Source organism: Mytilus trossulus, chromosome 7 (assembly GCF_036588685.1).
Source record: "Mytilus trossulus isolate FHL-02 chromosome 7, PNRI_Mtr1.1.1.hap1, whole genome shotgun sequence".
NCBI lineage: Eukaryota > Metazoa > Mollusca > Bivalvia > Mytilida > Mytilidae > Mytilus > Mytilus trossulus.
Genome location: NC_086379.1, coordinates 6,776,631 through 6,790,727, shown reverse-complemented (window position 1 = coordinate 6,790,727; position 14,097 = coordinate 6,776,631). Strand labels below are relative to the sequence as shown.

Sequence of the window (14,097 nt, the reverse complement as noted above, 5' to 3'; positions counted from 1 at the left end):
AAATGCACGGTCTTTCGGACTTGACTCAATTTATTAAATGACGTCATTGTTTGGAATGTGACGTCACAAACGTTGAGTTTTCATATTTCTGACACACGAAATGCAACTATAAAAAAAGAACTCAATGAAATATCATACAAAACACAAAAAAAAATACAATAAGCAAAATATTTTTAAAACAACAGCACGCAAATTGTAGAGTAACCCGGCCAGGTGCTTCGGATGAGTAAGTGAGCAGTTCTTTTAAAGCTTTTAAAACAAGACAAAAGTAGAACTGACGGTAACCCAGGTGCTAGGGGTCAGAAAGCAGTTCTTATATTTTCTCCTGTTGAAATTATAATAAAGCGTAGAAAACATGACAAAATCCGTATCACAGGCCGTATTACCCTCGACCAATATCAGCCAGAGGGCCTTTACCTAAAGGCCCTCTGGCTGATATTGGTATTTCGGGATGATACGGCATATGATACGGATTTTGCCATGTAATATTCTCTATTTACTCAACTTTCTTTGTAATACATATACAAGTAGTATCATGGATATCATTTTTAGGGTCCTTTATTATAGTTTGCTGCTCGGTGAAAGCCAATGCTCCTGTTAAAGTCCGTACTTTGACCTATGATGGTTTATTTTTTACGAATAGTGACTTAGATGGAGAGTTTTGCTATTGGCACTCATGCCACATCTTCTTATATCTATTATTCTGCTCATTATTAGTCAATGATATGTTCTAAATATTAAAGCATTTTACTTTGCAATGAGTACAAGGGTGATACATTTTAATATATATGCAGCCTCCTCCATTTTATGTTGTCAGAATACTGTTGATTTTTTTTTTTTTTAGAAAGAAGGATTGAATTATGAACATATACTTTTTTCAATATATATGTGTTTATGCGCTTAGTGTGAAAAACTATACGTTTTTATCAGTCATCCACCTTTAACGCATACACCTTTTATTTATACAAAATTTGATCGAGCAATTAAATATGTCGGGGTTATCTTTCCTTTCACAAGAATCTCGCACTAGTGCAAATCTCGACGTTTAAAAACAGCTATCAACGAATATATGTTTTTTATGATAATCATTAGAGTTGAAGGTGGATCATCACATTATATTTCATCATAAAGAATTTTTACAATATTTTTTTTCAAGATATAATCAAAAGTATGGGCCACGTGCAATTGTTCAAGTTGCAAGTCGTACAAAACTGTACTATTTTGCATAGATTATTGTTTTTTTATGGATAAAAGAAAATCTTTGAGATAGAATTTTGAAGTAAAAAAAAAGTGAAGGCAGGTTAAAATATACAGTTTGAGAAAATTAATAAAAAAGTATCACCGAACTTGTTTTCTTACTAAAAGTAAAAGTTAAAACTTTGATCACTATTCCTGTGTAAAAAAAAACACTTTGAGAGTTATCTTCCCTTCGTTTTTGTTAATACAGACTTGATAATGCAACAAATCGCTTATTATTTTCTATATTTTAGTAAAATTCTAACACATAAAATGCAAGTTGTGCCAAAAAAAATAATTGCAATTGTGAACTGTTATTTTTGCATATTATAAGATTGCGTTTCACAGTTAATCTCAAGTTAAACAAAGATTGTCTCAGACTAACATTTATCCCTCAATATTATATCCCGAGCTCATGCACTTTAATGTTGCTTGAAATTTATAATCAGAGTTTTTAGCATTATTTGTTATTTGTGTTGTTTGTCCTTGTTAATATCACAATCTGAAGGTTATTAACTTGTATGATTAAAGAATCAAACTTCGCCCAAACTAAATAAAGATGAAGTGAGTAAAAATATCCCTCAGGTTATCTAAAATTGTTACTCGTGGTTAAAGGTAACACAGATCTCAAAAGATGCAGAACGAAATTTTCAACATTTATATCATGAATGAAGCACAAAAAATATAGAAAGCATAAACAAATTAAAAAAAAAAAAAAGTGCACGCATTAACATACTAGTAATCGTTATTTCTCCCTCTATATAATACAACCTCTCTTCTGATTTTGTATGTAAGTATTATAAGTCAATCTATTCGTTGAAGTTCTAATTTGTTTTAATATTTTTAGTTTCGTTATTAAAAACAACTACATAGGGACTACCATTTGATTTTCGGCGAGAGGGGGAAAGGAAGGGGAATAAATATGCAAGCCGTCAACCATCTAAGGCGCGACTGGTTTTGTTTATTTGATAGGAAAAACTGCAATTTTTCAAAACTCAGAGAGGGGAAGTGTTTTAAGAAAGGGGTTTCTGTTAAAGATGATCAAGAGATTAAAAAAAAAAAAACCAAGAAGAAAGTGAGCTTGAATATCAAAACACACGGATTACCCCGTTCACCCATGTGTTTAATGTTTGTTTTCTGCATGTACACATGTACATGTATATGTTAGCGGCAATAAGTAAAATTAGGCATTAAGCTTAAATCCTAGGCAATAAGCTAACGCCTAGGCAGTAAGTCTATTGCCTAAATGATGTTAGGCATTAGTCTTAAATCCTAGGATTTAAGCTTAAATCCTGAAAAATGTGTGCAGGCATTAAGCTTAAAGCCTAAAATGTAAATGCGAGTAAATAAAAGACATTTATTCATTAAAATAAAAATACATTTGTTACATTATGATAACTATGACCTGTTTATCGACACTGTTCTAAGATTAGTCCTATAAGATATTCTTTAGGATCGACTTCCGACATTTCTCAGCATGCTGCACATCGAAGCTATCTGAGGATTATATTAGTTGGGATGTCCTAAGTATTGGCGTAAAAGAAAATAGCAAATGAAAAAATGAAATATTGTATCAAATTCAACCAAAAACTGTAATTCATAAACCGATTAATTATTAGAAAATAATAATTAGTTTTAAATGAAAGATTATAAATAATTTTTATATTATAATTGTAGATCTAAACTCTTTGAAACAAAATATAAGTAAAAAAATATAACTACGTTTTATATTAGAATTGAACAAAATAATTGTAAATAGTTAAAATTGAATATATAATCGGTAAAATCATTTTATGCTTTGAGGTACTTGAATTCGAACTGTCACGGTTTCATACTTAAAAGTTCATAGGAAAATCCTGTGCATTTTTCAAATAAATACTGAATATTTCAACTATTGTATTTTATTACTGCAAATAACATACGTTTGAAAATGACCAGAAGAAAAAAATCGAATTTCACCGATTTACACGACGCAAAAGTACAGGGCCAAGTGTCATCCTAAATATTAAAAAGAAGATGTGACATGATTGCCAATATTATGACAAATCTACACAAGGGACCAGAAATAAATTCACTAATAAAACATTTATATAAAAATGCATCAAATATTAATTTAGAAATATAAAAAATTGAGAGAAATTTGTGTTAAAAAATCATTTTGTTATTCTAAATTGTGGAATTATTAACAAAGACAATTTATTTATGGAATTAAAAAAATGGACTATGTTGTGATAAAAAAAATCATATCTTTATTTGGTCTACTTTTGACCAGTTCAAACCAGCCCGACTAATGAAGTGTAAAATTTTCAAATAAATAAAATTATAATTATTCGATAGAATCTCCCCCCTTTGTAATTCGATACCCTTACTTTTTTTTTAAAAGTCTTTATGATACTTAGTAATACCACACCAATATGAAAAAAAGTATGAGTTAATTCTGTTTTTCAACTGCTATATTACTAAATTAAACTTTGAAGACCTGTCAAATGAATGTATATTTATAAATGTAAAATTATAATTAAAAAACGAAACTATATCAAGAATAATTCACCCAGTATACATAAATTCCAGAGTTTACTTATTGCCTAAAATTATGTTCGGCAATAGGATGAATAATCATCATCAGATTTCAGGCAATAAGCTTAATGCCTGAAAATTTCAGGCAATAACTTAATGCCTAGGCGTTAGCTTATTGCCTAGGATTTAAGCTTAATGCCTAATTTTACTTATTGCCGCTAACATATATATATATGTTAGCCTTAATGCCTAATTTTACTTATTGCCGCTAACATATATATATATGTTAGCGGCAATAAGTAAAATTAGGCATTAAGCTTAAATCCTAGGCAATAAGCTAACGCCTAGGCATTAAGTTATTGCCTGAAATTTCCAGGCATTAAGCTTATTACCTGAAATTTGATGATGATTATTCATCCTATTGCCGAACATGGTTTTAGGCAATAAGTGAAATTTTAGAATTTAGGTGTTTTTTTAGTGATTTTTCTTGAAATAAAGTATTTTCTTAATCATATTCCTAATATGAATATACGTTTATCTGACAAATCTTCAAATTTTAGTTCTTTTCTTGTTTAAAACAGAATTACTCATACTTTTTTGTGGAAGTACAAAAAATAAAAAAGATTTAAAAAAGTGATTGTATCCCATAAAAAAGGAGAGATTCTATATAATCCTTATAATAATTATTTGAAAATGTTTACACTTCACTGGTCAAGCTGGTTTTAACTGGTCAAAAGTAGACAAAATTAAGATATGATTTTTTGCTCATACCATTTTATTGGATAAGTAAATTTTCTTTGTTAAAATATTTGTTAAATGCCCTCAGGCCATCTCAGGTAAGATATTTAATCAAAAGTTTGACTGCATCCTTTAATATATAATGTTTATTAAATACTGTTTATTAAATACTAAACAGAAAGGAAACCAGTAAAAGTAAATATGCTAACTTTATTTTAATGAAGGAAGGGGGTTGTGGAACCAGGCCCTTCCCCCGCCTTTTGAAAAAACCAGGATCTGCACCTGACGAAAATCAGATGCGGATTAATGCCACAAAGACATTTGAAAATCTTCAAATGCAACACGAATTCATTTCATAATCGCAAAATGCAAATACCTAATTAATTCACTCTCAGAAATAATTCTTTATCGATATTTTAATGAAAATAATCAAACTGCCTGCAAAAGAATTTTATCTGTTTATTTTTTCATGTCAATGATAAGGGCAATGCTGTTGTGGCTACAAGATTTGGACAACTTCTAGGAACATTTGGAACAACGGGGAAAACGGTAAACAAAATTTAATTCTTGAAGAGGAAATTAATTGTGAAACAACTTTAAGTGTACGTGAGGCAGCAACCCATCATGCGAATGCAAGAAAAACGAGAGAAAGTGCAATAGTCGGTGCCACAGTTCTACAACTTGTGATAACAATTGATTTTAACACAAATTTGTATCAAGTTTTCATGTTTTATAAGTAATATTTGATGAGTTTTAATATAAAAACATATTTTATCTGTGATTTTATTTTCAGTAGTTGACATTTTAAACTTCAGTTCTTGTAATTTTATTATGTAACAAATGTATAATTTTTAATTGAATAAATGTCTTTTATTTACTCGCATTTATACTTTAGGCATTAAGCATAATGCCTGGACACATTTTTCAGGATTTAAGCTTAAATCCTAGGATTTAAGACTAATGCCTAACATCATTTAGGCATTATACTTAATGCCTAGGCGTTAGCTTATTGCCTAGGATTTAAGCTTAATGCCTAATTTCACTTATTGCCGCTAACATATACATATCAAAATTGGTCTTCAATTTATAAGTCTTTTCTTTGCGGAAGAGTCCGTATTGAAGTTCTAAAAGTATGCAAGAATTGGGCCTCACAAATTTGTCAAAATAGTATGCTGAAAAAGTAAAAAAAAAACCCACAAAAATAAAGGCAAATATACTAAATGAATGCTAAGAGAAAAACAAGATGCCACCTTCATTAGAGAAAATAAAAGATTTGGCAATTCTAGCATCAACCAAGAGTGAACAATAAAGTGTGTTCAAGTTGATCTTTTGATATGCTGTTATTTCCTGGTCTCGTGTTTATATGAGAGTTCGGCCCCGGAGAAATATTTGACCAGACATCAATTGAGCCTGTACCCTGTAGGTCACTGGTTGTACTTTGTTGCTGAAGATAATTATTTTTTTCTGTTTATTATTGTTAGTGTTCTTTTTACATTAACCTGTCTTGAGTATTCCCGTTTGAGGTATGTCATGAATGTCCTCTTGCTATAAACATAAGTTTTTTGTATGGTTGACGGTCGTACGATGAATTTTTGAATTTTCTTACATTTTCATTTCGAGACTTTTTATAGTATACTAAGTGATATGGGTTTTCCTCGTTGTTGAAGGTCTTACGGTGACCTATTGCTGTAAACTGCAATGGCATTTGGTCTCTGGTTGAGAGTTGTCTCATTTGCAATCAAACCATACCCTCATATTTCTACAATGGATATCATTTACGAAGTTATACTCAGTAACGGTAATTCAAAAGATTTTCTGAAATAGTTTTAGGTTGAGTTTTTACATCTGATTAAAATCATGAGCAAGTCTGCCAGAAACCAGATACAAAAAAGAAAACATTAACTACGTTTTCATAATTTCTGTATTAAAGCAATTGAAATAACCTTAGAATATATATAGGTGAACGAATTTACTTGCAAATCCAATTAATTTTTTTCAATGAAGGTAATCTATTTAAATCTGACAACTCTCAATTCTTAATCATTGCTTGTCGAAAGTTTTTTGCAGAAGGATATAATCAGAAAACATTCGTAAACATGATAAACAATTGAAAATAGATGTATATGCAATAATAAACTGACAAAAAATGCTAAGAACTAATTTAGTGTAACTGATTATAACGGTTTCTAAATACTTTTTCTCTCATGAATACAACAAGATAATCAGAGGGAAATCGAAAGACTAACAAAAGTAGTCCAGCTGACTATAGTTTTAATATTTTTATGCCCCATTAATGAGCATTATGTTTTCTGGTCTGTGCGTCCGTCCGTCCGTCTGGCTGTCCCGCTTCAGTTTAAAGTTTTGGTTAAAGTTTTTGGTCGAAGTAGTTTTTGATTAAGTTGAAGTCCAATCAACTTGAAACTTAGTACACATGTTCCCTATGATATGATCTTTCTAATTGGAATGCCAAATTAGAGATCGCCCCCCCAATTATTTGTACACTTTAATTTAAACTGGTAATTGTAACTGCTCCTCGGGGCATCTTGATATTAAATATATATAAAACAATAAAAATTGTTGTTGTTGTTGTTGTTGTTGTTAAGTTATAATAAAAACGAAATCAAATGAATGTTCTTTCACTTTCTATAGATATAGGAAGATGTGGTATGAGTACCAATAAAACAACTCTCCATCCAAGTTACAATTTATATATAATAGGTAAACCATTATAGTACAAAGTTCCAGCTTCCTCTAACAATAAAAATGGTCGCTACGCTGAAAAATGAAGTTAAAACACCAACGATCAATCTTAATCTTGACCACTTTTGGATGAACAAAAGCCAGTCAAAGATTTTAATCTTCATTATTTTGAGCTGACCGGTTGTGAAAGGATTGTTTACAGTAACTATTGAGAATATTGAAGGCCAGATTAAGGTTAAATCTTTATTTTCTTGTGATGACCATTTGTTTAAGGATTGTTTCTTATTTAGAAATTGAAAAGTATTGCAAAACATTAGTCAGGTACTAAATGTGATTTATGGGCTTTGCTCACTGTTGAAAGCCTTACGGTGACCAATATTTGTTAATAACTGTGTCATTTGATCTCATGTGGAGATGTAGAATGTAGAAAAAAATACTTTTTAAATATATTTTTTTTTTATATAGGCTGGCGGTCAGATGAGCAAGAAAAATCTACATTTATTATTAATTATGTAACTCTGCGTCAATACGAATGCATTCTTATTGTACATGTTGTATAAGAACCTCTTTTTTGTTTCAAGAACAGTTTTAGTATTTCAAGGTACTCGAATTTCAATATCAGATTGTTATGGTGACAATGGATGATGATTACTTTCTTAACGTCTAGTGGCAATTATTGCATGAATATTCAGAATACTTACGAGAAGAGATTAATAATATAGTACAGTACAATAAAAGATAGATAAAACAATCTAAAATTCAAAAGCATACAAGAATAACAAGGAGCAGAGGCTTCTAACTTGGGACATGCGCAAGATGCGGCGTGGTTAAACATGTTTTTAGAGATTTCAACTCTCCTCTTTACATGTAGCCAATAAAGAAAAAAAAAACAACATTACAACAATACGCACCGTAAAACTCAGTTCAAGAGAAAGTCCGAGTCCGATGTCAGAATAGGTTTGTAAAAGAAACTAAACAAACTGATAATGATATAGAGCAACCCAAACAGACATAAGAATATTATGATAATGATTTGAAACCATAGGTGAATAGTGTGGTGTCCTAATTTTATAATTCAATTCAATTCAATTCAATTCAAAGTTTTATTGCCATATAAACTTTACAGTTTGTGACATATAACAACAACAAAAACAAATAAAGACAATAACTAAGTAACTCAATATATATACACAAATTCAGGTAAATATTATTGGGTCCCCTGTCCTCAGTTCCATTGACTTTTTTATAAAGGATCCTAGTTTATTCACTTGTGTTGGTGTTGATGGGTTAAGTATATATATAACTTTGTCATTGTCAGTGAGATTAGCAAATAAATTACTTTCTCTATTAATGCAATCAAAATATGTTAATCTAATATTTGAATTATGAGAACAATTTATTAGGAAATGTTTCTCATCATCTAGTACTTTACATTTTTTGCAAAGTCTCTCTTCGCGAGGAATTTTAAAATGCCTCCCTTTTTCAATTAATAATGAATGGTCACTGATTCTAAGTTTTGTAATTATTTTTCTAAATTCAAAGTTTATAGAGTCTTTAGCTATATTATATGCATGTAAATATTATGTATGATACATGGTAAAATAGGCTGCTTTTATGATTTTTCCAAAATTGTTGCATTATCACGAATGCCATTGATCATCACCAACACGATAAGGTTAGAATGTGATATGCAACCAACTTGCATACAATAGTATTAAACTGATCATGGTAAATGCTTCTACCACGATATGTTTAACACCAGTGGCATACTAGAGATTTGCTTTACTTCCGACAAAATATTTGGTTTTGATTGATAATTCCTTTTTGTACATTTTTTTAGAGTAGCCGGAGAAATACAAAAAAATAAGGAGGATTCAAATTTAGATTATACAGTTCATAATCAAATGACATAAAACCTCAGGCTGTCTTAAAACCACTCAAAAAGTATAAAATATGACTATTCAACGAATAGATATAGCGAGAAATAAACCTAGTAACTTACATATGTGTTTTTTAAATTATTTTTTATCGCCAAATTTCTTTTTTTAAATTTGTTAGTTTAATTTCCAAATTTACCCTAGAAAATACTTCACATATCTTAAAGACGTCTGATGGTGAATAGGTTATCACTAATGGTAGCTATATAACTGTGTATAGCTTCTTCAAAGGAGAATAGAACAAGACACTTAACGACAACACGTCGAGTAATAACATTGTATTTTGAGATTTATCTGAATACACGATGAATTATTGTTATTTTCATTTCAGTTATTTATTCTAATCAAAGTGAACTTTATTTTATTCATAGATGGAAATTACAGGACAAACGTGTAATTTATTATATAATTACCAGAGAAAAGTGTGATTACTAAAGTAAAACTCATCATAGATACCAGGGTTACATTATTGTTTTTACGCCAGACGCGCATATCATCTACAAAGACTCATCAGTGACGCTCGAATCCCAAAATGTTAAAAAGACCAAATAAAGTACGAAGTTGAAGAGCACTGAGTACCAAAATTCCTAAAAGTTTTGCCAAATACAGCCAAGCTAATTTATACTAATGTTGACAAATTATTCCTTATTATATGCTTTATGAAAATACATAAATATGTATTCCTAGAATGATAAAATTGATAAAAATTAAGATCAACTATTTTCTGACAAATATTCTTCCCATACAATCGAGAACAATAAATAGGCGAAATCCGTCTTGGAACACATCATTATAAAGTAAAAAGACATAGTGGTGGGATACTAGTATACTATAAAAAAATATACTCCAAAGGGATTTCCCATATTCAAGAAGGTACAAATTCACAAAACAGGCTATGGCTTAAATTAGACAAAAATTTCTTTGGCCTTACACATGACTTATACTTGTGTGCTGTTTATATCCCCCCTGTAAATTCCACTCATTATGAAAATGACTATACCCAGTTAGAAAAAGAAATAAGTACATATTCAAACAAAGGACAAATTGCCTTAATAGGAGATTTTAACTCCCGCACTAGCAGTCATCCAGATTTTTATAGAAAATGATGACCCAGATCTATTTAATATACATTCTCAAAATATATTACCTCAAAATTATGATGTGGATCAATTTTTAAAAAGAAATAACCAAGATAAAATACTAAATGCACAGGGTAACAATCTTTTAGAATTATGCTTGTCATCAAGACTACGTATACTTAACGGCAGATACATTGGTGATTCTTTAAGATATTTTAAATGTTTCACGCCCAATGGCTTGAGTACAGTAGATTATGCTATTGTAAGTAAGAGTCTCCTGACCTCAGTAATATACTTTAAAACTAATGAAATCAACTACCTTTCAGATCATGCACAAATTGAAATATTTCTTAAATGTAATATAAGTGAAAAACAGTATCTATTTCCAGAAGACAAATGGAAAACAATGAAATCTTATAAGTGGAACGATAACTCCAAAAATATATTAATTCAAACTATATCTTCTGAAAATTTTATAAATGAAATTATAAACTTTGAAACAAAGAAATATAGTGAAAATCAAAATGGGATAGATCAGGCAGCTAGTGAGCTTGATTTAATTTTATGCAACTTAACAGAAAAATCTTGTACATTAAGACATGTAAGAGGTATACCAAAATCTAAAAGAAACAAAAATGGTCAGATAATGAAGTATATGAATATAAAAAGTCAATAAATGCAGTCGGAAAAGAATTAAGACAAAATCCCTTTAACTGTTCACTGAAACATAAATATTTTTGTTTACTCAAATCATTTAGAAAGTTAATAAAACTGAAAAAAATAGAATATAAAAAGAAAATCTTTGATAAACTTTCAGATTCAATGAATAAAAATCCTCAGGAATACTGGAAAATACTAAAATCACTAGAAAACAAAAATATAGATGGAGATGATGATTTAAAAGAAATGTTAAAGGACAGTGAAAGCACAATTAAACATTTCCAAAATCAAGGAAAGTTTTCAAAAATAAATAATGATTTTCAAACCAAAATTGAGCAAAAGCTGAAAATTTTTGAAGATAACATTTCTTATAACCCTGAAACAGACAGGCCTATTACTTGCTCTGAAATTAATTGTATTTTAAAAAACTTAAAAAAATGGAAAAGCAAGTGGTCCAGATAGTGTGTTAAACGAGGTAATTAAATTTAGTAGTCCAGTAACTACCAAAGCATATGCTAAATTATTTAATCTTATGTTAAAAACAGGACACTATCCAACTTCATGGAATACTGCATACATAACTTTAGTACATACATCTGGTGACAAATGTAACCCAAGCAACTACAGAGGAATTTCTTTAATCAACTGTATATCCAAATTATTTAGTAGTATCTTAAATCAAAGAATGATTAAAACTTTGGAAAAAAAAATAACTAATGCCCAATTTGGATTTAGAGTTAATCATAGAACTGCAGACAGTGTATTTATCCTTAAAACTTTGATTAATAAATATATTCATAAAAATAAAAGAAAACTTTTTGTCTGTTTTGTAGATCTTAAAAAGGCTTTTGATTCCCTTTGGAGAATTGGAATGCTTTATAAATTAGCTAAAATGGGTGTAGGGAAACATATGTTTGAAATAATAAAACAACAGTTTATTCATACTGAAGCATCTTTAAAATATAATGATAAACATTCTAGATTCTTTCCCATTGACCGAGGAGTAAAACAAGGGGACAGTATTAGTCCCACACTCTTCAATTTATTTATTAATGATATAGTTGAAAATTTTGACCATAAAGGTTCAACACCCTTGAGAATATTAAATTCTGATATAGGAAGTCTTTTGTTTGCTGATGACCTTATAATTTTATCGCAAAGTAAAGAAGGTCTTCAAAATAGCCTAAATAACTTATCAAATTACTGTGAAAAATGGCAATTATGTCTAAATACTAAAAAAACAAAAACAATGATCATTGAACAAAGAACTACAAAACTGGAACCATACATTGTAAGGTTCAATAATGAAAAAATTGATAACGTTACAGAATATAAATTTCTGGGCACTCTGATAAAAAATAACGGAAATTTAAATGCAAGTTTAACAGATTTAGCCAAAAAAGCTAGGAAAGCTCTGTTTTCATTAAAAAAACATGCAGCCTTTTGGGGAAATTTCCCTGTTAATGTATCCTGTAATCTTTTTGATTCTCTTATAAAACCAATTTTAACATATAATGCTGAAATATCATACATGGATACATATCAATCTTATTATAGAGCAAAAGGCAGATTAAAATCTCAAAACAAAGATATAGATAATTTCCAATATTTGGATAAGACTCCCTTTGAAAAGGTTCATGTTAATTTCTGTAAATATATTCTAGGTACTAAAAAAACATCTGCTAATTTAGGCGTTAAAGCTGAACTTGGTAGACAACCAATATAAAAATATATAAAAACACAAGCAATTCTTTATTGGGCTAGATTAAATACTGAAAACATAAACCCGTTACTAAAAGAAAGTTATACATTACGTAAACACCTTGATTCACAAGGAGTTTATACTTGGTTCACTTTTATAAAAGACTCAACACAAGAAATGAATATTGATACACAAAAAGTAATGTCCTGTCAAAACATGGAACAAGTTAACAAATTAAAGACTTGGATTAAGAATACTACAAGTAAATTTTATACAGAACTACTGGAAAATAAAATAAATAGTTTGAACGAAAATAACAAACTTTTTCTTTACAAAAATATTAAAGTCAAACAAGACCAAGAATTTTATCTTAAATATCAAAATTTTTAAACTAGACGTTTATTTACAAAAATCAGAATTAGTGACCATAATTTGCTCATTGAAAAGGGCAGATATCTAAAAATACCTCGAGACAATAGAACATGTCCAACTTGTAAAACATTAGAAGACGAAAATCACTTTCTCCTCCACTGTCAAATTAATAACGTTTTACGTATAAAACTTTTTAATGACATGGCAATAGATAATCCTATGTTTCCAAATCTATCTGATACACAAAAACTAGTAATTCTACTAAATCCTTCTAATATAAACCAAGTGAAAAAAACAGGTTCCTTTATAAAACAGTCTTTAGAGCTGAGGACAGGGGACTCTTAGTTAGTTTTACTTGTATATATATAGATATGTGTGTGTTCAACTCAGTTATTTTATTGTTGTTGTTACTATTGTTTATGTCACAAGTATAATGTTACTTATATGACAAATAAAGATTATTATAAAAAGAATTAAATTTTGGCTGTAACGCGTCTTCTGATTGGATGACAGTGTTTTGTCTATGTCTTTCAATTCATAGACATTATTTTTCATTAGTCAGTCTTAAAATGGAATTTAGAATCAAATTAAAAGGAATGACTATAATATTTTTTTGTCTATTCGAAATAACATAAAAAATGGGTGCACACTGTAAAATAATTAACCAGTTACGCGAGTTATTCAGTGTAATGCTGACAATTACAATGTACTAAATCAGATGGACTTTTCGCAGCAGCTGCTGATTAAAAATAGAAACATTGAATTAAAACATAATAGAGTTACTGTTGTATTATCACGGATAATTTCCCTAAGATGTTGTTAAATGAAATAAGATACCATGCATATATCATACTTCTCAAGAATATACTTATGATCAAATCGCTGATATATCCTCGCTCCTTACGGAAACTTTCATTCTGCATTGACAATGATATGTTAATGTGAATTATATTCACCCATTCGGGCAAATGCTCTCAAGGTGTTTCTAATAATTGAATAAGATACAGTATTCTTTCCTAGTGTAACTAAGTATTTTCTCATAGTGTGTGAGACTAACGTCCCATATATTAGACAAGAGAAACTGGTATATGAACATTTTAACTTTATGAGGCGATTGCGTGTTATTCAGTTAAGGATATATTGTGGCTAAACAAGA

The 14,097-nt window shown here is 29.5% G+C and overlaps 1 protein-coding gene across 1 annotated transcript in view; it reads right to left on the bottom strand.

The window, feature by feature from the left end:
- LOC134724557 (TGF-beta-activated kinase 1 and MAP3K7-binding protein 1-like) overlaps window positions 1-14,097 on the bottom strand; it is a 381,784-nt gene that overhangs the window by 167,546 nt on the left and 200,141 nt on the right. The window lies entirely within an intron of this gene.